Raw genomic sequence first — 25,000 nt, 5'->3', positions numbered from 1 at the left:
CTTTATGCAAAACCTAGCTCCACCGGCCAAATATGCATGTAGAGATAGTTGAATATTATTTTACTCCTCTCTTTGATGACTTGCCGGCATATTCAATATGCTGACCTACACGGCTGCAACGTATCATGTTGCAGAGTATTTTTCCGACCAGGAGTGAGGCTACGTTCTACGCTCAGCGACATGCGCTTGGAGTCGGATGGACTCGTCTACCTGATGTTTCCGCTTAGTCTTCGTTAGATAATCTCATGAGTTGGCCTTCAGCCACTTTATTGTAATCCTTTATTGTAATAAAGTACTCTTTATGAGATTTCGATTAATAAAGTTGTGTGATTGCACTCTTGAATATATACATTATGTACTATGTGTGTACCAGCATGATCTTGGGATGGTACAGAAACACCAGAGGCTTGACTCATGTTGAGTCAGGTCGCTACATAAATGGTATTCAGAGCACACGCTGACCTTAGGACGTAACCTCTAGGCTTGACTTGTTTTTGTTGTTGTTGTTCTTGTTGTTGTTGTTCTTCTTCTTCTTCTTCTTCTTCTTCTTCTTCTTCTTCTTCTTCTTCTTCTTCTTTGTAGCGACCCGACTCAAAACGAGTCAAGCCTCTGTGTATCTGTGCCATCCCTGGATCAGTATGCTGGCACACACAGTATATCAATGTATATATCAAAGTGCCATCACATGTAAATAGCGTAAAACTGATATATACCTTAAATATCTCAGCGGAAGCAGTCAAGGGAGTGGAGTCCCAATAAACACCAACGACAAGTTGAGTGTAGACCGTAACCATGAATCATACTCTTAGTCGTCGAAGAAAAATATCTGCAACATAAGACGTTACAACCGTGTAGGTCAGCATATTGAATATGCCGGCAAGTCACATAAGAGAGGGGTGAAAAGTAATCATCTATACTATATGCGTATATGGCAGGTGGGGCTATAAGTTTTTAGAGAAAAGCAAGTTTTCTCCTACATCAAGAGAGGGCTAAAAGCAAAATGTTACTACATTGTTGGTTGTTAACGAGATGGTTCCACCAACCAATTCTTGTACCCATGTTGTCAATAATACCCACATCAATATTATTATTTGTGTTGAGAATTTCAGATAACTTCAGTTCCTTTGGCTCAAGTTGTCCATGACCGTGGACACGGCTAATCGATTAGGTTTGAGTACTCTGCAGAGTTTTGCACACGTTCCCCACAAGATTTGAGTGCCTCCGTGTATGTCCTCGCACTTCAGGGTGTTTGAAGACCGGATGATCAAAACATGGTCTTTCAACACGTCCCTCTGAATCCCTGTCGGTACCCTTCCAATCCTACCGTTCTTCTACATCTGCTAGCACCGCCTGTCCAGAGTCGCCGCGTTGTCCAACCAAGCCAGAGCCCATAATGACTTGTAGTTGTGCAAGTAAGGCTTGGGTCTTGAAAATATCCGTCCGTCTCCTTGAGCCTGGGTGAAGCTTTCCGCAAGATGTCATGGCCGTCTCCAGCATCCCGGGTCATCCACTCGTTTCTCCAGGGAGCCGATCAACCGTCCTTCACCGAGAGTTGCATTGCATCACGAGGTCTTGAAAATTCTTGACTTAACCGGTCTTGGTTATTAAATTATTCTCGCATCACTCGTGATAAACTCTCAACCAGAATCCCGTCTACTCAAGCATATCAATATGAAATTTGTCGTCCCGGGTCAAGTAACGGGGTTGTTGGGTGCCTACCACATGATACTACAATATGTAACCATAATTTCCATGTACCTACTCAGCATGCAATTGGGCATAGGATGGTAGAACTACAATGCATAAAACATAGGTGATACATGATCAAATGACTTGCCTGGTATTACCGATGAAGATAGTCGCTCTCAAAATCCTGATAATTCTACTCGCCACACTCCGAGCAATCTATCGTAAACAAATAGCATTCAATAAACATTCATGCCAAAAAGGAAGAACCAAGAGAACATAAGAACAAAGCATGTCTTGGTGCAAAATAACAACGTACTAAGGTTTAATAAAAAGGCCCTAAGTGTGTTGTAAAGTGAAGGTGCATGAATGAGATCAAAAGAGTTAATGGACGATGAACTATTGCTATATAAGCTCGACTTGCATACACTATGGGAGATGATAAAAATATTGGGAGAACAACATGAAAGTTATTTGACAAATAGTATAAGACATACAAATTTATTTGTAGAAAGAATTTCTTGAAATGGAGCACTACAACACAAGCTATAGCGAATTGAAGTATGAATTGTATTTCCATTCAAAAGGTCAAGACAAGTTGAACTGAAGTACGATGGTTACGTACAAAAATATATGACATGAGTGCTTAGGGGTAAAAGGAATCAATTGAAAAGGTGGTACGATTTGCAAGATAAGATCAAATGAATGTTCGAATACAAATTTGAATCGTTCAAATTTGTAAGGTTCCAAAGTCAAAACTAATGATGCTACTGGATATAGGAGATCAATATGAGCGTGTAGAAAAAAGAATTACTAGATTTGAAATAGCGGATCAAAAGATACAAATACTTCAATATAACATTGAATCGGCTTAGAATGATGTGAACACTTTGGGCACTAATAGATAAATCTGATTTGATCAAAATTATAAGTTGAAAAGTTTAAACTAATGATACAAACGAAAAGATTACTTTGATACGAATCCGACGCAATTGAATTCATCTAAAACGGAGCTACGGATAAAAAGATATGATCAAAAGAAGTTTGAATATGAATATGAACAAATTTCGAAATTTGAAAATTTCAAAAAGTTGATATGATAGGTTCAAAATAGAGGTGGGATCAAGACGAAACTCTAGGCATTGGTTTCATCTAATTCGGATAAACGAGTAAAAAGTTATGGCTATTTGAAAAATCAGGGCCAAGCTGTTTAACGGAATAAAAGTGCTACGTCTAAAAGAATTCTAGTACTAATGTGGAAATACGAAGACTAATTAATATATCTAATTACTCTACCGTATACTAGTGTAGGAATACTAGTCTAGAAATAATAAACTACGGGAGTATAAAAAAATACGAAGAGAAATCCCTTCAGAATGCAGAGTAAGAATTAATTCCAATGAGGAGACGACTTCGAGAAATCCCGCCGAAGAGAAGAGAATATTTTTATTTAATAAACCTCGTCAAACCAAAAGATTGATTTAACCCGAAATAGATGATTTTTGGATGCTCCTATGGGTCTATATTTATAGGTGGAAAGAAGGTCTAAAGGTCAATAGCTAGGCAATGTGGGACTAAACATATACGTAAAGAGGAGAAAAAGAGGGACCAAATTCCCATGGGCCAAGTAAATTTCGGCCAGCCCATAGGCAAGCTCGGATGAACAGTGTTTCCTGGTGAATAGTGTCTTTTATTTTTATTTTTTCGAAATAGCAGCGAAAACAAATATAAACAAAATTAAGAGAATATTTTATATAGGCATATTATATATCAAAATTTTCAGAATAAAATTTCGTACAACATGAACATTTTATTTTTACAAAATAAAAACTTTATAAAATTTATTTTTTTAAAATTCAATAAAATCCAAATTTTGTCTTTAAAATTTTTGGCACTATTTTTTTTCTGACTTTTTTTTGGGGTGTGTCATGTTACCTCCTCTCATTCTTGCTTGGCAAGTATATTGCCAGGAAAAAAATTGTGGTTGAAATCTTGTGCCAAAAAGAAAATTCAAATCAAAAACCAAAGGAAAAAATCAAATGCCACATTCATTCAAATTCTTTATAGTTGAAGAAGTCATGTTATCTTCTCTCACTGGTTTTTAAATGGATGAATTTGAATTCAAAAGAAAATGGGAAAGTCATTTTATTCCCTCTCATTCAAAAGTTTTAAAAAAGTTTCAAATTCCACTCAAGTTTCAATCACTCAAACAAAGAAACAATCAATCTAATAATTATATTAACATTCCAATATTTATAATTTTGGGATGTTACAAACTACCACACTTAAAATGAATCTCGTCCTCGAGATTCGAAGAGGCTAGAAAGAAAAGGTTTAGATTTTGGAGGTCTTCTAACAAATCCAATCTCCTGCAAAGTGGGGTGCTACCATACTTAAAATGAGTGTTACTGGTCCCTTAAGATGTTAACTATCCTCTGGGGTTTTGGCATCTGACTCCTCTCAGTCTTCATATCTTCCGCTATATTCATAACGTTTCCATTAAAACGAGGGTCCTTCTGTTGATATAAGCTTCTTCCTTTACTGGGCCTTCTTAACTGACAGTCTCGTGATTAATACTAAATAACCTATCGATGATTCTCATGGTGGTCTACCGTTTGTGGTTATCCTGCAAAGAGAAGGGTCTTGGCTTCATCCTCACCGTAAAATTTCCTACGCGTGACAACAAATGCCATGTACATGGGGCTTTCATCATACCATTCTAAGGCTTAAACAAAAGCTTCAAAGAACGTCGTCTCTCACTATGGGTAAGTCTCTCAGATTTACCATTCCGAATAGCAAGATAAATGATAAGAGTAAGTCGTCATGGTGATCAATCCATTCCGCACCCAAATCATTTCTTTGTATAGGGTTTAGCGAATCTCGCATTCTAACACTCGGGCATCCTCACAAGCATTGCAGATTTTTTCTTGTACACGAACAAAGTTTGTACGAATCCATTGCTTCTGCAAGCTGAATAAAAAATCTATCGCATTCTTCACCACTCTCAGGTTTTTGTATGCTCCTAAGAAAACGTTTGCTGATCCACCATCGCTTATCTCTTCATGCTCTTAGGATAACCTTCATGAAAATCTTGGGATGCATCCTATGTACCGGTTGTATTCCTTGAACTCATTTTCCCTTCCATTGGTCTGTGTACCAACAAAAGTGTTTGTTCCTCACATTAAATATCTCCTCAAAATTCCAATTCCAAGGTACATTATTCCTCTATTGTCATCCCCATAGTTTGATATGATCCAACATTTCCTTCGATGGTATTCAGTGGGTTTGACTCCTTGGTATGCATGGTACATTCTTACTCATTGGGTCCTGTGGGTTTACCGATTACTACCACACATAAATGAAATATACTCATGCCTGCATAGACCATATTATCTCATATCCTCGAAATGGTGAGAGATCTTTGTTCATAGAGAAATAACTCATACAATTTCAACATAGGAAACCATGACACATAAATTCCATTGATCCATGAAGTTATTACAATCTTAGAGACTTCCGTTACAAAATTTAACTCCATAATCTCATGAAAACAAGAGTGCTTCATGTCACACTTATTGCCATTGTCAAAACTTAACTACTCCATTTTAGCTTTCTTCCCCTGTGGACAATTACTAGCATAATGTCCTGCTTCCTTGCAATGAAAACAAATGAGTTCCGACAAGTCTTGGGGCTTCTTGGTGTTTGCTATTACTTCTTGGTTTTCCTGCTTCCTTCTTGGGTACATATTGTTGTAGTGTCCCAATTCCTTACGCTTGAAACATCTGATATGACTCAGGTCCTTATGTGTAGGGATTTGACTCTAGCTGGTGTACTTTCTCTTCTTTCCGGACTGCTTCATTCTCGTTAGTACTTCCATTTGAAGTGGGTCCAACTCTACTTTTTCTGTCGGGAAGTCTCCTAGATATTTATGGCTTTCCTTCGTGCATTCCTCTGAAAAATGTCCTTCTTCTCCACTTGAGTAGTAGGCATTGGGGAAAAATCTGGTTAGGCTTTGTCCATCAGGGTCTTCAATATTTTCGTTCATCACAGGTTGTTGTACAACTTGCTTCTTTCTGTTGCTTCTTCTTGAGTGTTTCCTTCATTGCTTTTTTCTGTTGTTGTACAACTTGTTGCACCTAAAGGTAGCACTGAGCTGGGTAGTGGGTGGTTCCTTCACACAAGAAACAAGTCACCTGACTAGTTGGACATTCCTCAGCTGGGTGATTTTCTTCACAATGAGTGCATCCATCCTTGTGTTCTTCCTGGGTGTGTCCTATATCTCCACAGATCTTGCATGCACAAGTTTTCTTTTCCGGATTATCATAGCACTTCTGAATAAGACGGGATCTTAACAGAGTCTTCTTGAATTCGTCCCAAGTTTCTGCTCCACTGAATCCTTGTATGGCATGTTGCATTTTCCACCAGATAGCAACACTTTGGGTAAAGTAATGAAGAGCGTGTTCCACTTCATACTTCCTTGAGATCAAGTTGCTCCTGAAGTGGTTCTCCATGTTCTGAATTCATATTTCAGCTTCGAGCTGGGTCATTGGTCCAGAGACTACAAGTCCAGCTTCATACTCCATCTGGTAGGGTTGAGGTTTTGGGGATGAGACGGGTAAGAGAGAGGGGGATACACACATTACAAACAATATTTTTGAGAATAGGTTTTAGTTGTGGCTGTCGGAAAACACACAGCAATGACGGCTAACAATTCATCGTATCTAACGTGGGTATATAACAGGGGTTTGGACTTCTAATGGTCATATAAATATTCTAACGCTTCAGGGTCTTCGAATTCTTCGAGTCTTGAGAGTCTTCAATTGGTACAGCTTCAATTCTCCAATGCATGATGAAATCCTCTTTAATTTGAAGTGGGACTCATTTAATCCTTCATGTGGTCAAAGGGGTAAGGGTATTGTCTAACTATTTGAGGTGAGAGGCAACATTCGATGAAATCAGAAGAGATGAGAAGTAAAACGTGTTGTTGAAAATAAAATTTTTCAGAGATCCTTTCCTAAGAAATTTCCAGTTTCTAGGGTCACGTCCTACAGTCAACATGTGCTCTCATACCATTTCTGTATCGACCCGACTCAAAACGAGTCAAGCCTCTGTGTATCTGTGCCATCCCTGGATCAGTATGCTGGCACACACAGTACATCAATGTATATATCAAAGTGCAATCACATGTAAATAGCATAAAACTGATATATACCTTAAATATCTCAGCGGAAGCAATCAAGGGAGTTGAGTCCCAATAAACACCAACGGCAAGTTGAGTGTAGACCGTAACCCTGAATCATACTCTTACTCGTCGAAGAAAAATATCTGCAACATAAGACGTTGCAGCCGTGTAGGTCAGCATATTGAATATGCCGGCAAGTCACATAAGAGAGCGGTGAAAAGTAATCATCTATACTATATGCATATATGGCAGGTGGGGCTATAAGTTTTTAGCGAAAAGCAAGTTTTCTCCTACATCAAGAGAGGGCTAAAAGAAAAATGTTACTATATTGTTGGTTGTTAACGAGATGGTTCCACCAACCAATTCTCGTACCCATGTTGTCAATAATACCCACATCAATATTATTATTTGTGTTACCCGGAATAGCCCCGATATCCAAGAGACCCTATCGGATGCACGCAAATGACTTGGTAGAAATCAAGAAGCAAATTAAGGAGTTGTTGGACAAAGGGTATATTCGCCCAAGTTCTTGACCTTGGGGATCCCCAGTGCTCTTGGTTGAAAAGAAGGATAAGTCGTTGAGAATGTTTGTCGATTATCGTGCATTGAACGAGGTGACCATCAAGAACAAGTACCCCTTGCCGATGGTCAACGATTTGTTGGACCAGTTAGTTGGAGCCCGAATATTCTCCAAGGTCGATCTTTGATCCGGGTATCATCAGTTGAAGATTCGTGAACACGATATACCCAAGACAGCCTTCACCACTCGGTACGGCTTGTATGAGTACACGGTCATGTCATTTGGACTGACTAATGCTCTGGCATATTTTATGAATCTGATGAACAAGATATTTATGGAATACTTGGACAAGTTTGTCGTGGTGTTCATCGATGACATACTGATATTCTCCAAGAATGAGGAGGAACACAAGAAACATCTGCGTCTAGTTCTGGAGAAACTTCGAGAGCATAAGCTGTATCCAAAGTTTAGCAAATGTGAGTTTTGGTTGAAGGAAGTCGGAATCCTCGGACACGTCATCTCAGGAGAAGGAATAGCAGTGGACCCTGCCAAGGTCGCAGCAGTCACCGAATGGGTAGCACCCTGTTCAGTCAAGGAGATCCGCAGTTTCCTCGGACTTGCCGGATATTACCGGAGGTTCATTGAGAATTTCTCAAAGATCGCCAAGCCCATGACAGAGTTGTTGAAGAAGGAGTCCAAGTATGTTTGGACTGAGGAATGTGAAACCAGTTTTCAAGAGTTGAAGAAACGTCTGGTTACAGCCCAGTGCTGATATTGCCGAACATTCAGAAGGATTTCCAGGTTTACAGTGACGCTTCTCGTCAAGGACTCGGAGGAGTTCTCATGCAAGAAGGTAAAGTTGTAGCCTATGCATCCAGACAGCTGAGACCCCATGAGTTGAATTATGCCACGCATGACTTGGAACTAGCAGCCGTAGTGCACGCTCTTAAGACCTGGAGACATTTCCTGATCGGAAATAGTTGTGATCTTTACACTGATCACAAAAGCCTGAAATATATCTTCACACAGAAGGAGTTGAACCTCAGACAGAGGCGATGGCTAGAATTGATCAAGGACTATGACATGAAATTGCATTATCACCCAGGCAAGGCAAATGTTGTAGCCGATGCGTTGAGCCGCAAGAGTTATGTGAACACACTCATAGCAGGAGGATTACCCCAGGAGTTAGCCGATGACCTCCGAGAGCTCAAATTGGAAATAGTTCCAAGAGGATTTGTTGCCACACTAGAAATTCAGTCCACTTTGACAGAAAAGATCCGCGAGGCATAGAAATCAGACAAGGAGATAGCTGAGATTAAGAAGAAATGAAAGACGGGAAGGCTAAAGGTTTTCGTGAGGACAACCATAAATTAAGAACTTTATGTTTTGAGGATCGCATTTATGTGCCCAATGATCCCGAACTCAGGAAGTTGATACTTCAAGAGGCCCATGATTCCCCGTACTCGATACACCCCAGCAACACCAAGATGTATCTGGATCTGAAAGAAAGTTTCTGGTGGACAGGAATGAAGAAAGACATTGTCGAGTTCGTAGCAATATGCGATGTTTGTCAGCGAGTAAAAGCCGAGCATCAGAAGCCAGCAGGTTTGTTCCAACCTCTGCCGATACCCGAGTAGAAATGGGAAAAGCTTGGTATGGATTTCATCACAGGATTACCCAGGACCCGTTCTGGCTATGATTCTATTTGGGTTGTGGTCGATCATTTGACCAAGGTAGCTCACTTCATTCCTGTGAAGACTACTTACACGAGTGCCAAGCTGGCCAAGATATATATGACCAAGATCGTATGTCTGCATGGAGTACCGAAGAGTATTGTGTGAGATAGAGGGACTCAGTTCACATCAAAATTTTGGCACCAACTGCATGAAACCTTGGGAACGAGATTGGAGTTCAGTACAACTTTTCACTCACAGACAGATGGACAGACCGAGAGAGTCAATCAGATTCTGGAGGACATGTTGAGAGCTTGCGCACTAGACTATGGGTCTAGTTGGCATGACAATCTTCCTTATGCCGAGTTCTCATACAACAAAAGCTATCAGACCAGCCTGAAGATGGCCCCTTTTGAAGCTCTATACGGAAGGAGGTGTAGAACACCGTTGATGTCGGATGGATTTGGAGACCGACAAATTTTTGGTCCCGACCTTATCCGAGATTCTGAAGAGAAGGTCAAGCTAATTCGTGACCGACTCAAGATAGCTCAGTCCAGGCAAAAGAGGTGTGCTGACAGCAAACGCAAGGAAGTAACATACGAACTGGGAGATCGAGCATATCTTCGAGTGTCTCCACTTCGAGGAATCAAGAGATTTGGTGTGAAAGCTAAGTTAGCACCCCGATTCATTGGCCTACAAATTTTTTGAACGTAGAGGCGAAGTTGCATATAAACTGGAACTACCGGAAGGATTGTCCGGAGTTCATGATGTCTTCCATGTTTCCCAGTTGAAGAAATGCCACGCTGAGATGGCGGATGTTCCGTTGAGAGATACAGTGCCCCTTGAGGCCATACAACTTGATAGTGATCTGACGTATGAGGAGAAACCCGTCAGGATTCTCGAGACTGCCAACAGAGTTACCCGTAGCAAGATCATCAAGTTGTGCAAGGTGTTGTGGAGCCACTACACCGAGGAAGAAGCCACCTGGGAACGAGAAGAGGATCTTCGTCGAGACCACCCGCACCTATTTTCTAGCCAACCCGAATCTCGAGGGCGAGATTCATCTTAAGGTGGGTAGGTTTGTAACATCCCAAATTCCCTAATTTGGAATGTTTTACATTGTAGCTAAGCATCTATGCATATTGGTTTAAATAAAGTTTGCATTTGAATTCTTTCGACTTTTGCTTTTGCATTTCTATTTTTTCTTCACACAAGAAATGCCGGAAAATAATCTCTTGCACGCAAGAGAGAGCGGAGGAAAAAGTGTGAGGCATTTTTGAAATATTTTGAGCCAAGAAAGCCAAAGTTTAATCGTGAAAATAATTGCAAAAAGAAAATATAGCATAAGGGATTTTTTCTGAAAAAACAATTTTTTAAAGTTTTTATTTTTGTCTTGGAAAAATGTTAAACGGGTAGAGATTTTATTTCTGAAAATTTTGGTATATAATACCCTATATTAATTATTTTATTTAGTTACCTTTTATTTCCTTTTAGTTTCTGTTTTATAAAAAAAAAGCTAAAACGGGAATGTTTTTTTTTAAAAGGAAGGCGCCTGAGCGCTCTATAGCGGAATCGGGCCGAATCCAAGCCCAACCGGATCCGATCTGGATCCAGATCGGCCAACCGAAGCTCCTGCGCCCTCGCCTCTCTCTCTGGCCCGTGGCCCCGCGCCCGACCGAGCCCTCCCCTCGCTCATCTCCTTCCTCCCAGTCCCGAGCTTTCCAAGTTCACCGGATCCTCGCCGGGATCGCCGGGACCTGCTGCTCCTCCCTCGCCCGAGCCCCCTAGCCCCCCTATGAATACCCCCTCTGTTTTTTTCTGTTTAATTCAAAAACAGAGAAAGTTGTAATCTTGTTCCCCCTATAACTTTTGATCTAGAGATCTAGTGAGGTTCATTCTCTTTCCAGTAGATCACAAATTTTCTGTAGTTTAAAAAAATATATAATTTGTCTATGTTTGAAATTTTCAAACTTGTATTAGATCAGATTTAGTTTAAACCTTGTTTTGCTTATTCCAGGAGTTAAAAAAATGATTTTGATTTGATTCTTTTTGCTACTGCTTCCTAGTGATTATATCTTACCGTGGGATAAGTTTCAATTTTTTTGAAATAGTTTTACTTGGGGTTTTAACAGAAACAAGTTTCTGCCTTAGTGACGTATAGTGAATTCTTTCACTTAGGCCATAGCAACTTATTACTTGTGATGTTATTTTTACTTGTTGTTTGATTGTAGTGCTTATGGTGTGTATTTGTTTGTATCGGTAGATCACCCGGAGTGCGAAGCTTGTTACTTAGAAGCGCTCTATCAAGACAACTATCATCAGGGCAAGTCATTTTCCTCATACTATCTCCTATGTTTTTCGATGCATGGCAGTTTCACCTTTCTTTGCCCAATTGCATGCTGCTTAGGTACTTGGAAATTTTAGTATAGGTTGTAGTATCATGTGGTAGGCACACAACAACCCCGATACTTGGCCCCGGGACGACAAATTTCATATTGCTAGGCTTGAGTAGACGGGATTTCGGTTGAGTGCATAACACGAGTGATGCGAGGTTGATTAAATAATCAAGACCGGTTAAGACAAGATTTTCAAGACCACGTGATGCAATCCAACTCTGGGTGAAGGACGGTTGATCGGCTCCCTCAAGAAACCAGTAGATGACCCGGATGCTGGAGACGGCCATGACATCTTGCGGAAAGCTTCACCCAGGCTCGAAGAGACGGACGGAGGCTTCAAGACCCAAGGCTTACTTGCACAGCCACAAGTCATTATGGGCTCTGGCTTGGTTGGACGACACGAAGACTCTGGACAGGCGGTTCTAGCAGATGTAGAAGAACGGTAGGAATGGATGGGCACCGACAGGGATTCAGAGGGACCCGTTGAAAGACCATGTTTTGATCATCCGGTCTTCAAACACCCTGAAGGGCGAGGACATACTCGGAGGCGATCAAATCTTGTGGGGAACGTGTGCAAAACTCTGCAGAGTGCCCAAACCTAATCGATTAGCCGTGTCCATGGTCATGGACAACTTGAGCTGAAGGCATTGAAATTCCCGTGAACTCTCGACAGAACTTAATAATGATGTGGGTGTTAACAACAACTCGGGTACGAGAATTGGTTGGCGGAACCATCTCGTTAACAACAAACAATGTAGTAATATTTTGTTTCCAGCCCCTCTTGTTGTAGGAGAAAATTGGCTTTATGCAAAACTTATAGCCCCACCTGCCAAATATGCATGTAGAGATAGTTGATTATTATTTTTATCCCTCTCTTTGATGACTTGCCGGCATATTCCATATGCTGACCTACACGGCTGCAACGTATCATGTTGTAGAGAACTTTTCCGACCAGGAGTGAGGCTACGATCTACGCTCTGCGACAAACCCTGGAATCGGATGGACTCGTCTACCTGATGCTTCCGCTAGTCTTCGTTAGATATCTCATGAGATGGCCTTCAGCCACTTTATTGTAATCAAATTGTAATAAAGTACTCGATATGAGATTTTGATTAATAAAGTTGTGTGATTGAACTCTTGATATATACATTGATGTACTGAGTGTGTACCAGCATTGATGTACTGAGTGTGTACCAGCATGGTACGGAAACACCAGAGGCTTGACTCGTCTTGAGTCGGGTCGCTACATGTTGTTGTTGTTGTCGTCTTTATCATTGTCGTTGTCGTTGTCGTTGTCGTTGTCGTAGTCGTCGTCGTCGTCGTCGTCGTTGTTGTTGTTGTTGTTGTTGTTGTTGTTGTTGTTGTTGTCATTGTTGTTGTTGTTCTTGTTGTTTTTGTTGTTGTTGTTGTTGTTGTTGTTGTCGTTGTTTTTGTTGTTTTAGCTCTTTTTGTTGTTGTTGCTGTCGCTGTTGTTGCTTTTGTTTTTGTTGTTGTTGTTGTTCCTATTTTGTTATTGTTGTTGTTGTTGTTGTCGTTGTTTTTGCTCTTTTTGCTGTTGTTGTTGTCGTTGCTGTTTCTTTTGTTGTTGTTGTTGTTCCTATTTTGTTGTTGTTGTTGTTGTTGTTGTTCATGTTGTTGTTGTTGTTGTTGTTGTTGTTGTTGTTGTAGTTGTTGTTGTTGTTGTTGTTTTTGTTGTTGTTGTAGTAGTAGTTGTTGTTGTTGTTGTTGTTGTTTTTGTTTTTGTTTTTGTTTTTGTTGTTCTTTTTGTTCTTGTTGTTGTTGTTGTTGTTGTTGTCATTGTTTTTGTTTTTGTTGTGTCACATCCCTAGTTACCCCTTTGATGAATAGCAAGGTTGTGCTCATATCTTCATTATTGCATTAGAAGTGAAATGGAAAAACAAGAGAAAAACCCTAGCAACTCTATATGCAAAACAATTCAAAGTGGTGACAAATCAATGAACCCAAAATGGCCTCCATAAAAGTCCATCATTCTTGATAAATCTTGGAAAACACAATTTAGGATTGGTTTTCTTTTTAAAAATACTTTTGGGATTTTATTTTAAACTCAAAAGCCACTGAAATCAATTAATTAATTGATTCCAATACTTCCTAGTTTTACAAAATGTTGAAACTATTATGTGGCATTGCTTATTTTTATCACTGTCACATAACATTAACTTAGGGTTTACAAAATATCCAAACATTTTACTTTAAAACCTAAACCTAAAATGCCAGAAAGAAATAAAAATAGAAAAAGGAAAAGAGAGAGAGAGAGCTACCTGTCGCCCTGCAGGCCCAGTCCACCAGGGGCGAGGAGGTCATCTTCCTCCTCTACCAGGAGGACGGGCAAAGCCGTGGCGACCTCGTCATCTTGCCTCGCCACCTCCTGCTTCCACCTCCTCCCTGCGTGCCTGCCTCGCCTCCTCTTCCTTATCTTCGCGCCGCTGAGCCGCCCCCGCCCCCTCTGCCTCATCTTCTCTCTCCTTTATCTCTTCCCCCCCTTCTGCTCTTCTCCTTCCGCCATGGCCGAGCTCGGCTCGAGCTCACTGGCACCTCCCTGACCCCTGCTAGGCCTCCCCGAGCAGCCCATCACCTTCGCCATGACGTGCCGCCCCTCCCCGTCGAACGATCTGAGCCGAAGCCCCCTGTATCGCCGTTGCCATCATCATCCTCACCGCCGGCCACCGGATCCGCCACCGTCGATTCGGCCTGCTCCGAGCCTCCCCTTCATCGCCGATGCCAGAAATGGGTTCGCCGTGAGCTCCTGCGCCTCCTCCTATGCTCTCCCCCTCCGTTGCTACCCTCTAGCGCCAACCCCCACCATGGCCAAGTCCGGCCGCCACCCGAGGTCGTCGCCGGCCTCGTTCCGGCCATCTCCTGGCCCGTGGCTGGGTCGGGATGGATGCGGCCCAACCTGGGCTTCGAGTAGACGGCTTCTGCCGTCCAAATGGTCACTGGATGGCGAAGTCCCATGAGCCCCGCCGTGTCTGGAGTCGCCGGCGTTGAGCCGCCGATGGTTCTGGCCCCTTGACCAGGGGTTTGACTCCCCTGAGTCACAGACACGTGGGGCCGAGCCCTGTTTAGATTAAGTCAATGACAAAATTAACTAATCAGATTAATTAAACCTAAAGACTCACTGACTAGTGGGCCCTGACCCTAATTAGGAATAAAATATTAAAATTAAACTATTCTTAACATGTGTGTCACTGACTAGTGGGCCCTGGCTGTCAGGTTTGACCTGACCCAGGCTAGTTGACTGCTGACGCAGTGCTGACGCAGTAAATACTAATTCTATTTTAATTAATTCCAGAAAATGCCTAAAACTTGTAAAAATCATAGAAATTAAAATATAACTCGGATGAAAATAATTTATATATGGAAAACTATCAGAAAAATCCAAGGAATCTGATTATGGCGTTTTCATGCATGTTTGAAAAAGTTAACAACACGAAATAGGCAAAATGATGAATAGGGTAAATTTAATAAATAGTTTGGAGTTGGAAATTAATACTTATTTTAATTCCACTTCAATTACTATGCTCAACATTAGTCAATGCAAATCAGTACCTCAAAATGCTAACTCCATACATGTTGAAACAATTTGTTATGAGCATCAGGTCGAATCAATTAAAAGGGTACCCGGAACAATAACCGGCTTGAAGTGATGTTTGAATCCTAATTCAAACCAACTTCGACTTAAGAAATGATAGCCACTTTAGCCCTGCCACCTTTCATTTCATGTGTTGAGCATGCATCATAGTGTTGCATTCCCGTGAAGTAATTGTTGTTCTTTCTTGTTTGTCGGTGTTGTTTTCCCCCGGTAAACGATGTTTCCCACGATGTGATCGTTGACATTGATGAAGACTCATCGCTATCTTCAGACGTGTCAGGCAAGCAAACCCCCCTTGAGCATATTGAAATAAACCCACTCTCTTGCTCCTGCTCTCTTTTACTGCACTAGGACAAACACGATTCAACTGTACTTGTTTTCGGTAGTTGAACCCATTCCTTTGCATGACCCGATCTTGTCACAGTAAATAGTTGAAACCACTTAGCATGAGTAGCAACTGCTTGAGCTTTGTTGTGCTTACTCATCCATGCTTTCTTACAATGCCTGCTATGCTTAGAGTCGTGTCGGGTCTGATCCATCTGAATGATGTATCGGAATGGTTGTGTTCATGTCCTACAGTGTGAGAGTAAAGGTGTGAATCTGATTTGGTAAAGGTAGCGATGAGAGTCCATGTAGGAGTACATGGTGGGTTGTCTCATTGGGACCGTCCTTAAGAACTGAGTTATGTGTATGTTATCCAAGACAAGATACTACCATGCATTGGGCCCTGAAATATGACCCCGCTCGGCTTATTAATTGCCTAGATCTGTGTCCAGGAGTTGCAATTAGTTTCTGGTGTTTGTAGGAAAAGTGTTGGCGGCCGTGTTTAGCTCTGCCCGAGGGGGTAGGCTTCACTATGGTAGATACACAGTGGCACGGTGTACCAAGTGGCACCCGAATGGTGGGCTTGGGAACCCTTCGCGCATCGTTTGGGGCCGTAGAGGAAACCTCGGCCGGACTTCCTTGCGGGTTCAGTCTCAAATAGGCGATAAACCTGGACTAGGGTCTTGTGTGGTTAACGGTCATGGCCGACACCCACGCCAGTGCTTCCGCTTGAAGGTTGCCGAGATGCATGACATGCATATGGTGCTAAGTGGTGGGAGCATGCGTGAAGAAGTATACCCCTGCAGGGTGTTGTAATCTGTTCGAATAGCCGCGTCCTCGGATATGGACTACTTGGAAACATTACATGATACATAGACAACTTAAATGGATACTTTAAAACATGCAAGATAAGTGTGAGTGCTATGGAAGGCCTTCTCGTAGGGAGACGAGAGTGGATCCATAGTGGTGTATTGAATTGGTGAATATGTGGACTCGTGTGCGCTATCCCAGCTCAAGGAAAGAACTTGTAGTCATAGTACAGGTTAGCCAAGAGTCAAAGCTGGCTTGCTGCAATCAAACCCCACAATCCTTTCATTGAAACATGATGCATATGTAGATAGTTCTGATGTAAGACTTGCTGAGTACCTTTGTACTCACGGTTGCTTTATTTATGTTTGCAGAGAAGACTTAGACTCATTAAAGGTTCTACGCGATGTGTTTGATGTTGACCGGAATAGCTTGGGAATCTCAGACAGAGGTCTGGCTCCTTTGGTAGGGTCGTAGTAGCTTTTCAGGCTCTTCCAGCCACTTTTAGTAGATGTCTGTACCCAGACATGATTTGCTTCCGCTTGTTGCTCGTATGACTTGAGTGTTGGGTCACGAGACCCCTGTTTGTAATATCATACCATGTTGACTCTTAAGAGTCTTTAATAAATGCTTGAGTCATAGAGTGATGTTGTGATGCCATGTTGTATCTACACATATCGTGCATAATGTGTGTATGTTTGAAATGCATTATATGTGTGGGATTCGACACCTAGTTGTTGCCTTTCGTAGTACTCTTTACAGGGAAATGCCTCTTTGTGATTCCATCGGGCCCTGGTAGCTTGCTACTGCTCGGAACACATTGATCGACCGGCGTGTATCCTTCTTTGCTGCTGTGTCTGTCCCCTCGGGGAAATGTCACGCGGTGTAATGGAGTCCTTGTAGCTTGCTACGACTCGTCTACACACGCTGATGACCAACACCTGCCTTGCTGGGTTATGTATGCCTATCCCTCTACGGATGTACCGCTTGGGTTTATAACTAGTCATGTCGAAGTGAGTTCTTTCTTCCGTGATGAACTGTCGGCACCAGTCCTACATTTTTTTTCTCTGTGGACCGAGGAGAAAGGGGGCTCAGCAGGAAGAGGATTGTACCATGAGAGAAGCACGAAGGTCAACTCGCTTCAAATATGGAACATGGATTCTGGCAATGCAACGGAGTTGGGTCCTCATATCAATCCGAATGAATCAGTCTTTCTACAGAGGTCAATCTTTGCCTATTAGGCAAGAGGATAGCAAGTTCTAAATTCTGTCTCGGTAGGACATGGATTTCTATTACTATGAAATTCATAAATGAAAATGAAGTAGTTAATGGGAGGGCTACCGTTATCCTTTTTCTTGTATGTGTTCCTAAGAGAAGTAATTTGTCCTCATGTTTCGAGGTCTCAAGAAAAGGGCGTGGAAACAGATAGAAACTCTTGAATGGAAATTGAAAAGAAATGTAGCCCCAGTTCCTTCGGAAATGGTAAGATCTTTGGCGCAAGAAGAAGGGGCGACCCATATCATCTTGACTTGGTTCTGCTTCCCCTCTTTTTTTAAGAATACCGAGTCGGGTTCTTCTCCTACCAGTATCGAATAGAACATGCTGAACAAGATCTTCTTCATGGAAACCTGCTCGATTTAGATCGGGAAAATCGTACAGATTTTATGAAACCATGTGCGATGGCTCGAATCCATAGTCAATCCTACTTTCGATAGGACCGGTTGACAATTGAATCCAATTTTTCCCATTATTTGACAATCCATAATAGTGCGTAAAGAAAGCCCGGAGGAAGAGTGGCCTTGAGTTTCTCGCCCCTTTGCCTTAGGATTCGTTAATTCTCTTTCTCGATGGGACGGGGAAGGGATATAACTCAGCGGGGGTTCTGTGTCGTTTGAACGCTAGCAACATATTCACATACGTGAGCCAAAAGACGCAAACGGTCCCGGCCAAGGTAAGGTGGTAGCCGTGGAGTTTACCGTGCGTGAGGCCGCAAAGTGATGTGATGTGTTACAGGCTGGGTTCTTATGATTTAGGATCGGGGTCCCGACAGCTTTGGTATCAGAGCTTGACTGCCTATAGGATAACCAAGCCAAACTGGTCGATGTTGAGTCTAGCAACTCTTTAGTTATATAAGGGAATTGTTTGTGGAAGGGAACGTAAGGCTCTTTTTACTCCTTTCCTTGTGTCATTCTTATTCTGAGCCACCCTCTTCTTTATTCTATGGGGTTTAAGAATTAGGCTTCTCATCTATTCATTAGGATGACGAGTTACTATGTTGGAGACTTATAGAGAAGTTCTTGTCTTCGTGGATCAGTGTCTCCATAAGAATTCCATTGTTATGTTGTTAGTTTTCTTGCAGGTTGCCTCATATTTCATGCCCGTACAGCCGTTATGCTGTCCGAGTTTTCCAAAGTTCCCAAATAGTCAGATGCAATTGCAAATTCCCTCCTCCTAAGCTAATGTCTTTTGTCCGGACAAAGCACACTAATAATTGTGTTGAGGTACTTTATTACCTCGATGTTTTGTTGAAGTATTAGGAAAACATGTTACTCCAAAAACTACCCAATAGTCTAGATGTGTGGTATGTCTTCTAGTGTGATAGTTCTGGCCATCATTTTCAAAAAAACATCTCGTGATGTTAAATAGCTTGTAGGTAGTCTATTTCTGGGTCTTTGAATCCAAGGATCATTCTGCTCATCTCTGTTGATAGTGTTGCTAGTTCCTTTAGAATGATTAGTAACCTTGTTGTAATCCTGAAGGTGCATGGTATATCATTCTTCCAATACCATGGACCATCTCTGTCAAAAGTCCTTCGTGAACTAAAGATCATAATAAGAGTGCTCGTGATGAGTTCTCCATTCCATATTGTGATTCTGCCTATTCCGCCCTTCTGCATGGGTTATCTGGAAGAATTATGTTGAGCTCTTTCGACATTCTAATCCATGCATCCATAACTCAAGAAATCATGTGCTTTTCAGTTGCCCCTCTTTAGTTGGATTTTGACCTTCATCATTGAAAGGATAGTCAAGAGTAGTTGTGCATTCATGTCATTGATGTCTTCTATTTTGTGGTTTGTCAAGTTGTCCTATTCTCAAAAAACTGGGAGAAGCAACTCCAGTACCACATCCATTTCTTGGATTGGGTCAAAGTAGTTGTATTCCGCAGATCGAAATGCTAAACCAGCCTTTGTTCTGTTCTATCTTGGAGTATTACCCTCTTTTTATCAAGAGTGTTATGAGAATTGCACCATCTCTTATGAGCTCTTGATGTAGCGATACTTCTCGCTATCATTGTTCATCTCTCGGTTTTCGTGTTGGTTGTAACCGGAATATCGACAAGTGAACCATGATGTGTGAAATGAATACTCCGAGCAATGCATTTGTTTAGTAGTTAATGGACAAGAAATTCATTCTTATGGTGATGGTGATTGAATCGTCATTCTAAGATTGACCGTGCTACCTAGTCCATGTTTCATGGTGCACCTTTTGACCAATGTGTTAGGATTTTGTCAATCCCTCGTTCTATTGATCACATCATCTTGCCCTGAAAAGGAAGATTGTTCTCGAGCTTAATAATATATCGGTGGTTCGTGATTTTCCGAATATCTTCTCGGAAGTATTACCAGGTTGTTTCCTGACTGTTATGATAGAGCTCGTGATCAAGTTGTTTTTTTATAAACCAACCCCTTCTCCAAGAATCTGTATTGGATACCCCGAGCTAGTTGGTTAAGCTAAACAACAACTTGGAGAGTTGGAAGATAAAAGCTTCACCTAAACCCAGCTCATTTAAAAAGGATATTTTCTGTTGTGGGAGTCTTGAAGAAAGATGCTATTTTCATCGGTTGATTCGTGTGATCAATTGTTGCATATATTATCTTGTTCAATTTTGATTTGATCATGGGCTATTGTCAAATCAAACTCAGAACCAAAGATTTTCGTAGCGGTGTCTTACTCATGGTTTTCTCTGAGCATACACCATTATATTCTTTGATCTGATCAATGCTATTATCTTGCTCACATAGTTGTGGAAATCCATTTATATGGGTACCATGATGAATTGTTGTTGAGCCCATCGGCAACATTCTCATTTGTTCCATGATCTATGTTGGACATCAAGCTAGTGCTGGAAACTTTGTAGACATTGTCTTCGTGTCTCATGCACGAGGTATATGTTAGGTGTAAGAAGTGATTTCCTCTAATTCATGTGCATCTGATGCAAGTTGTCGCCGTGAATTCGAGAAAAGTTAAATTGTTTCTTCGGAATCATCCCAAGTCAGTCATGCAAGTGCGAAGTATTCTATGGTTTGATAGACTGATCATCTTCACTCAATATGTATCTCCTAGCACACCAAGCCACTGATTGATTTGTTCAAGGAAAAGAAGTTAGGTGTCATTCCCGAAGGGCCCGGACGGACTTGCACATGGCTTCGTTATCCGCAATGATGGTTCCCATCCCGAACTCGGTAGTGTTTTGTTGTAAGACTTTTCATGTGTTCACAGTTGTCTTGGGCAGTGTGTTCACATGGGTCTTGCGATCCAACTCATGTTTTGGAGTTGTCTTCCGCAGTTCATTTCCTGAGAATCACGCAACGTTATCTCGTCGATTTGTGTTGCAAACTTTCTTTTTGGACATGTTGAGTCTGAAGCATCATGGCACCAACCGGAGCTGAATCCTAGGCAGTTATAATGGTTGGAAATTCCCCAAGAATTATAATATTGGTCTGTGTGTAACCCGGTAAAGTGGTGAAATGTCTAACACACCTAGCCGGAAGACTTGATATTATAATATCTTGTATCAGCAATCTTAGCCATCTTCCGTGTGGTTTTGTATGACCTATTTTATAAGTTGTTCCTCATGGGTCCCCTTTTGGTCCCGAAGTCCGACCTATACTTGATGTGCTAAATATCAAGCATGATCTATAATTGGGTTGTGCTAGTACATCAAGGGGGACATTAGAAGCGTAGTGCTAAATGTCTCTCGGTCGATCAACCAGATTTCGTTTCCTTGGCACGGCTAAGGTGAAATCTGAGGAAGTGTTGTGTTCCTTTGCATCTGCATCCTCCATCCTTGCTCATCATGGTGGTATGTTGTGTCACCAGGATCCTTGGCATGGATGCTGGTAAACCTTGATGAATATGGAAATGCTCAAGTTCTTGAGAACAAGCTCAGACACTAGGTCATATCCTCGGTAATTTTTGGAATGTGCCATCCGATCGCCGAGTTGTTCTATAACCCTAGTTTCTTTCCAATCTGAGTATGCCATTCTTTCAAATTCCTTCAAACAATCATTTGTGAATTGCCTTACCCTGGTATGAAGAGTTTCAATGATCTTTGGATCAAAAGTAATTATTTTTGCCACTTAAGGGAATAACTCTACGAGTCACCTTCCTAAGGTGGCCCGTTGTGGTATGAAGGGTAGCTTAATCCTTGCTACTTTGAAACCTCGCCACCATCTGATTTAAGCATGGATTTGTTGCCTACCAATTGCACCTCTTTTATATGTCTCATTTTCTCATCCATGTTTTGGTGTTGTGTCTCAGCTCAAGGGACGTCCCTACGTCTCATTCTATGAGTTGATCTTGAGTTGCGCGATCTTCGAGGAGATTGAATCTTGTGTCGTCTCCCTGTTCTTTTGTCGTCAAGCTAGAGGAAGACCTCAAGGACAAAGAAGTCAAGATCAACATGGTACGATGAATCAACATCCTCGAGAGAAGCAAATGAATCGTGAAGATTGTGATAGTTTAGTGTCCCCTCTTCCTCCTCCCGACTACGCCTGAATCTCGGGACGAGATTCTTATTTAGTAGGGGTGAGTTGTCACATCCCTAGTTACCCCTTTGATGAATAGCAAGGTTGTGCTCATATCTTCATTATTGCATTAGAAGTGAAATGGAAAAACAAGAGAAAAACCCTAGCAACTCTATATGCAAAATAGTTCAAAGTGGTGACAAATCAATGAACCCAAAATGGCCTCCATAAAAGTCCATCATTCTTGATAAATTTTGGAAAACACAATTTAGGATTGGTTTTCTTTTTAAAAATACTTTTGGCATTTTATTTTAAACTCAAAAGCCACTGAAATCAATTAATTAATTTATTCCAATACTTCCTAGTTTTACAAAATGTTGAAACTATTATGTGGCATTGCTTATTTTTATCACTGTCACATAACACTAACCTAGGGTTTACAAAAATCCAAACATTTTACTTTAAAACCTAAACCTAAAATGCCAGAAAGAAATAAAAATAGAAAAAGGAAAAGAGAGAGAGAGAGCTACCTGTCGCCCTGCAGGCCCAGTCCACCAAGGGCGACGAGGTCATCTTCCTCCTCTGCCAGGAGGACGGGCAGAGCCGTGGCGAGCTCGCCGTCTTGCCTCGCCACCTCCTGCTTCCACCTCCTCCCCGCGTGCCTGCCTCGCCTCCTCTTCCTTATCTTCGCGCCGCTGAGCCGCCCCCGCCCCCTCTGCCTCATCTTCTCTCTCCCTTATCTCTTCCCCCCATCTGCTCTTCTCCTTCCGCCATGGCCGAGCTCGGCTTGAGCTCACTGGCACCTCCCTGACCCCTGCTAGGCCTCCCCGAGCAGCCCATCCCCTTCGCCATGACGTGCCACCCCTCCCCGTCGAACGATCCGAGCCGAAGCCCCCTGTATCGTCGTTGCCATCGTCATCCTCACCGCCGGCCACGGATCCGCCACCGTCGATTCAGCCTGCTCCGAGCCTCCCCTTCATCGCCGATGCCAGAAATGGGTTCGCTGTGAGCTCCTGCGCCTCCTCCTATGCTCTCCCCCTCTGTTGCTGCCCTCTAACGCCAACCCCCACCATGGCCAAGTCCGGCCGCCACCCGAGGTCGTCGTCGGCCTCGTTCCGGCCATCTCCTGGCCCGTGGCTGGGTCGGGATGGATGCGGCCCAACCTGGGCTTCGAGTAGACGGCTTCGGCCGTCCAAATGGTCGCCGGATGGCGAAGTCCGATGAGCCCCGCCGTGTCTGGAGTCGCCGGCGTTGAGCCACTGGTGGTTCTGGCCCCTTGACCAGGGGTTTGACTCCCCTGAGTCACAGACACGTGGGGCCGAGCCCTGTTTAGATTAAGTCAATGACAAAATTAACTAATCAGATTAATTAAACCTAAAGACTCACTGACTAGTGGGCCCAGACCCTAATTAGGAATAAAAAATTAAAATTAAACTGTTCTTAACATGTGTGTCACTGACTAGTGGGCCCTGGCTGTCAGGTTTGACGTGACCCAGGCCAGTTGACTGCTGACGCAGTGCTGATGCAGTGCTCACGCAGTAAATACTAATTCTATCTTAATTAATTCCAGAAAATGCCTAAAACTTGTAAAAATCATAGAAATTAAAATATAACTCGGATGAAAATAATTTATATATGGAAAAGTATCAGAAAAATCCAACGAATCTGATTATGGCGTTTTCATGCATGTTTGAAAAAGTTAACAACACCAAATAGGCAAAATGATGAATAGGGTAAATTTAATAAATAGTTTGGAGTTGGAAATTGATACTTATTTTAATTCCACTTCAATTACTATGCTCAACATTAGTCAATGCAAATCAGTACCTCAAAATGCTAACTTCATACATGTTGAAACAATTTGTTATGAGCATCAGGTTGAATCAATTAAAAGGGTACCCGGAACAATAACCGGCTTGAAGTGATGTTTGAATCCTAATTCAAACCAACTTCGACTTAAGAAATGATAGCCACTTTAGCTCTGCCACCTTTCATTTCATGTGTTGAGCATGCATCATAGTGTTGCATTCCCGTGAAGTAATTGTTGTTCTTTCTTGTTTGTCGGTGTTGTTTTCCCCCGGTAAACGATGTTTCCCACGATGTGATCGTTGACATTGATGAAGACTCATTGCTATCTTCAGACGTGTCAGGCAAGCAAACCCCCCTTGAGCATATTGAAATAAACCCACTCTCTTGCTCCTGCTCTCTTTTACTGCATTAGGACAAACACGATTCAACTGTACATGTTATCGGTAGTTGAACCCATTCCTTTGCGTGACCTGATCTTGTCACAGTAAATAGTTGAAACCACTTAGCATGAGTAGCAACTGCTTGTGCCTTGTTGTGCTTACTCATCCATGCTTGCTTACAATGCTTGCTATGCTTAGAGTCGTGTCGGGTCTGATCCATCTAAATGATGTATCGGAATGGTTGTGTTCATGTCCTACAGTGTGAGAGTAAAGGTGTGAATCTGATTTGGTAAAGGTAGCGATGAGAGGCCATGTAGGAGTACATGGTGGGTTGTCTCATTGGGACCGTACTTAAGAACTGAGTTCTGTGTATGTTATCCAAGACAAGATACTACCATGCATTGGGCCCTGAAATATGACCCCGCTCGGCTTATTAATTGCCTAGATCTCTGTCCAGGAGTTGCAATTAGTTTCTGGTGTTTGTAGGAAAAGTGTTGGCGGCCGTGTTTAGCTCTGCCCGACGGGGTAGGCTTCACTATGGTAGATACACGGTGGCACGGTGTACCAAGTGGCACCCGAATGGTGGGCTTGGGAACCCTACGCGCATCGTTTGGGGTCGTAGAGGAAACCTCGGCCGGACTTCCTTACGGGTTCAGTCTCAAATAGGCGATAAACCTGGACTAGGGTCTTGTGTGGTTAACGGTCGTGGCCGACACCCACGCCAGTGCTTCCGCTTGAAGGTTGCCGAGATGCATGACATGCATATGGTGCTAAGTGGTGGGAGCATGTGTGAAGAAGTATACCCCTGCAGGGTGTTGTAATGTGGTCGAATAGCCGCGTCCTCGGATATGGACTACTTGGAAACAT

The 25,000-nt window shown here is 42.3% G+C and overlaps 1 pseudogene; it reads right to left on the bottom strand.

Annotated features, from left to right (window-relative positions):
• Positions 1-14,254: 14,254 nt before the first annotated feature.
• Positions 14,255-25,000, bottom strand: part of LOC123405371 — a 42,668-nt pseudogene continuing 31,922 nt past the window's right edge.

Source organism: Hordeum vulgare, chromosome 6H, assembly GCF_904849725.1.
Source record: "Hordeum vulgare subsp. vulgare chromosome 6H, MorexV3_pseudomolecules_assembly, whole genome shotgun sequence".
Taxonomy (NCBI): Eukaryota; Viridiplantae; Streptophyta; class Magnoliopsida; order Poales; family Poaceae; genus Hordeum; species Hordeum vulgare.
This window is presented reverse-complemented; position numbering and strand designations above follow the sequence as displayed.